Here is a 3,885-nt window from a genome sequence, read left to right on the forward strand (position 1 = left end):
TAAGCCGCGAGTGGTAGCACACACTAGTAATCCCAGTAGTTGGGAGGCTGAGATAGGAAGATCACAAATTGAGTTAGCCTCAGCAAGTGCGAGGTTAGCCTCAGCGACTTAACAAGACCCTTTCAAAAATAAAATAGGGAGTGCCTTTCCTCAACTGCACATGCGAGCTTTCAGCACCAAGCACTTGGTACCTGTGGTCAAGTATGACCACAATGGCGGCAGCCACCCTGCTGTGTGAGACGTCCCGCTTTGGCGGTCTCTGTGCCAGAAATACCCCTTTACTACAGGTGTGTTGCGGCCTCTCAAGGCTCCAGCATTGCCCCTCTTGTACCGCTGCCTGGTGGTAGAGGCCAAGAAGACCTGCTTCCATGTGAATGTGGGTCCCATTGGCCATGTGGACCACGGCAAGATCACACTGACTGCAGCCATCACAAAAATTCTAGCCAAGGGAGGTAGGGCTAAATTCAAGAAATATGAGATTGACAGTGCCCCAGAGGTGTGAGCTTGGGGTATCACCATCAATGTGGAGTATAGCACCACTGCTTGCCACCATGCCTGCACAGACTGCCCAGGTCATACAGATTCCAGCTAAGAATACGATCACAGGCACGCCCCCTCGATGGCTGTGTCCTGGTGGTGGCAGTCAATGATGACCCTATGCCTCAGACCTGAGAACACTTATTACTGTTCAAACAGATTGGGGCAGGGCATGTTGTGGTGTACATGAACAAGGCAGATGGTGTCTAGGACTCCGAAATGATGTACCTAGTTGAGTTGGAGATCCAGGAACTGCCACTGAGTTTGGCTACAAGGGGAGGAGACCCCAGTCACGGTAGACTCTGTTCTCTGTGCCCTTGAGCTGGTGTGAAGTCAGTGCAGAAGCTGCTGGATGTGGTCGACACTTACATCCCAGTGTCTACTGGGGACCTGGAGAAGCCTTTCCTGCTGCCTGTTGTCAGTTTACTACCCCTGCACAGTAGTGACAAGTACACTAGACCATGGCAGTTTGAAGAAAGGAAACAAGTGTGAGTTCCTGGGACAGAGCAAGAACATTCGCACTGTTGTGACAGGCATTGAGATATTTTACAAGAGCCTAGGCGGGGGATGACCTCAGGGCCCTGGTCTGAGGCTTGAAGTGGGAGGATCTGAGTTGCGGCCTAGTTATGGTCAAGCCAGGTTCCATCCAGCCCCATCGGAAGGTGAAAGCACAGGTTTACCTCCTTAGTGAGGAGGAGGGTAGTCGCTACAGGCCCTTTGTGTCCCACTTCATGCCTGCCATGTTCTTTCTGACATGGGACATGGCCTGTAGTGTCATCTTGCCTCCGGGGAAGGAGCCTGCCGTGCCCAGGTCTTTGTGGCAGCCAATGATCTTAGAGAAAGGCCAGTGTTTCACTCTGCAAGATGGCAACTGACCATCAGCAATGGTCTCCTCACCAAGACACCAACCATAACAGAGGAAGAGAATCTCAAGTGGAGAAGAGGCTGACTTCCGCTGCGGTTCTCTGGAGTTTAGGGCTGTCTGGGTCACTGTTCCCTCCTGCTTCTGGTGCTCCATAAGGACACAAGCTGCACCCCAGCAGAATGCAGCTAGGTGGACACTTCCCTTGGTTACAAGGGGTGGCCTGCCAGGCAAGGTAGGCCAGTAAACTGTTCTGTGAATAGTTAAAAAAAAAAAAAAGGCTTGGAATGTGGTCTATTTTAGAGCGTTTTAGATAGAACCCAACTGGATGAAACCCCCCAGAAAACTCCACTACCACAATTAGAAAACAGTAAATGTACTTAAATATAAAAAGCAGCCATTGCGTGCTTCCTGGATACCTCACATTGTTCTAAGGGCCTCTCATAAAATCTTATTTCTTTAATCTCTAGGAGGGAGGTACTATTGTCCCCACTTACAGACGAGGAAACTGAGGCACTCGGACACTACATTACAAATCAAATTTAGCTTCAAGACTCGAACCTAGACAATTCAACCCAACATTTATGCTCCCTATCACTGCATTAGATAGACTTCATCTTATTTACATCTGGTTGCCTAGGACTCGAGTTATCACTTTTTACTAGAGTGTCAACTTTCAAAAACACTAGCCTCTGAAAATTCCCAACTTCCCCTTGACTCAGAAGTTACTCAACCGCCTTTCCCTAAACCCAGCGCCCCACCCGAGTTGCTTTGCTTTGTTGTTGGGAAGCAACGGAACCTCACCAACACCGGAAACCGGGAGTTTTCAGACTAAAGATGCTGCCGCCGCCAGGGGTTCGGCAAGCGCCATCTTCAGTCTCAAGCAGGCACTGCGCTGCAACACATCTCGTCCGGCTACACATTTTCTCTCCGATTTGGCAAAAAAAAAAAAAAAAAAAAAAAAAAAGATGGGGGGGGCAGGAAGCGGAGGAGCCAGAGATGAGCCCCCCGGGGCGCGGGGCTCTAGGCGGGTTGCCGCCCAACCCGCCCGTCTGTGGACTCCACCTCCGAGCGTTACGGGCCGCGGGGTTAACGGGCCGCCAGCCGCGCCGCTTCCCGCCCTGCCCGCCACGGGGAAGCCTCGGCGGAGGCTGCCAGGCTGGCGAGGGCGGGGCCCGGCGCGGCACGCAGACAGCCAGGCCGGAAGGGACGGCGGGAGCCTGGCCGGAAGCGCGCTCCCGCCCGAATCCTCCCGCGGCTCCGCGCTCAGCCCCACCCGCCTCCGCCGCCAGAGCGAGGCTCGCGGGCGCGCGCGCGTTCCCGCCGCTCTCAGGCGCGGGGCGGGGCCGCGCGCGCCCGCCTGTCAATCCCACCAATCGCGCGTCTCGGCTGCCTCACGTGAGAGCCGCGCAGGCGCAGTGCCGCCGCTCTTGGGCTCTGGGCGCCGCGGGGCCGCGCGCGCAAGCAGCCGACTTGGCGTCTCCTCGCCTCTTGCGCGGCCCCACCCCGGTGCTGTGTTGGTGGACGGCGGCGGCGGCGCGCCCTTTCTCTGCGCTCCAAGGATGGCGGACGAAGGTATTGTCATCTGCGGCAGGGAAGCGTTTGCGAACGGGGCTGCCGGCGTCTGCTGTCCGTGCACTAAAGCCCTCTTCCCGCGGCCGGGGTCGCCTTTGGAGGGCCGCAGCGGGGGAAGGCGGGGCTCCGCCTCTTTGTACCCGGCTGGACGCGGATGCTTGTTATGGAGGAAATCGACTCGTTTCCACTGTTTGGTACTTAAGCAGGGTGCAGCCTGGTGTTAATTTATTTCCTCCAGTGTTTCTTATGCCTCAGGCCTGGAGGGTAACTCGTTCACAGCTTTTCGGGTTCCGGATGCCTGACAGGCCTGATGATGATTTTGGAGTCACGATTACCGCTATTTCGCCTTTAATTATCAAGATGTAGCGAAATGAGCGGGGTGTGGTGGCTCCCGCCTGTAATCCCAGTACTTGGGAGGCTGAGACAGGATCGCAGGTTCGAACCCAGCCTCAGCAACTTAGTGAGGCCCTGTTTCCAAATAAAAAATTAGGGTTGAGGGTGTAGCCTGAAGGCAGAAGGTCCCTGGATTCCACCCCTCAAAAATGTTCATATATGTGTATGTATGTGTGTATATATATATATATATATATAGTGTGTGTGTGTGTATTGTTTTGACTGAAATTGTTATACCCCTTCCCTTTTAAAACACAGATTTTTATAATTTTAGAGATTAAAAACAAAAGGAGAGGTTTTGAGATACTTGAAAGAAAAATACTGATAGCCCCTGTGGGGAAAGGTAAATGGGAAACTGCAAAATGCAAGAATGAATAAAAACTGTGTAATTTGAAGAAATTGCTAACTTACTTGAGGATGTGTTGTGCACTAATGAAAAAATTTTTGGCAAAAATTGAGGACTGTATAGAGGTATGGCTAATTCTATTCTCTTTTGGTTATTTTCTTTTTTAGAAGTT

The 3,885-nt window shown here is 52.7% G+C and overlaps 1 pseudogene across 1 annotated transcript; it reads left to right on the top strand.

Moving 5' to 3' along the window:
* The first annotated feature begins 212 nt into the window (after positions 1-212).
* Positions 213-1,486, top strand: LOC308262447 (elongation factor Tu, mitochondrial-like; annotated as a pseudogene). The gene has a single exon. The product of its transcript is annotated as an elongation factor Tu, mitochondrial-like (transcript).
* Positions 1,487-3,885: the final 2,399 nt, after the last annotated feature.

Source organism: Muscardinus avellanarius, assembly GCF_963383645.1.
Source record: "Muscardinus avellanarius genome assembly, chromosome: 4".
NCBI classification, from domain to species: Eukaryota; Metazoa; Chordata; class Mammalia; order Rodentia; family Gliridae; genus Muscardinus; species Muscardinus avellanarius.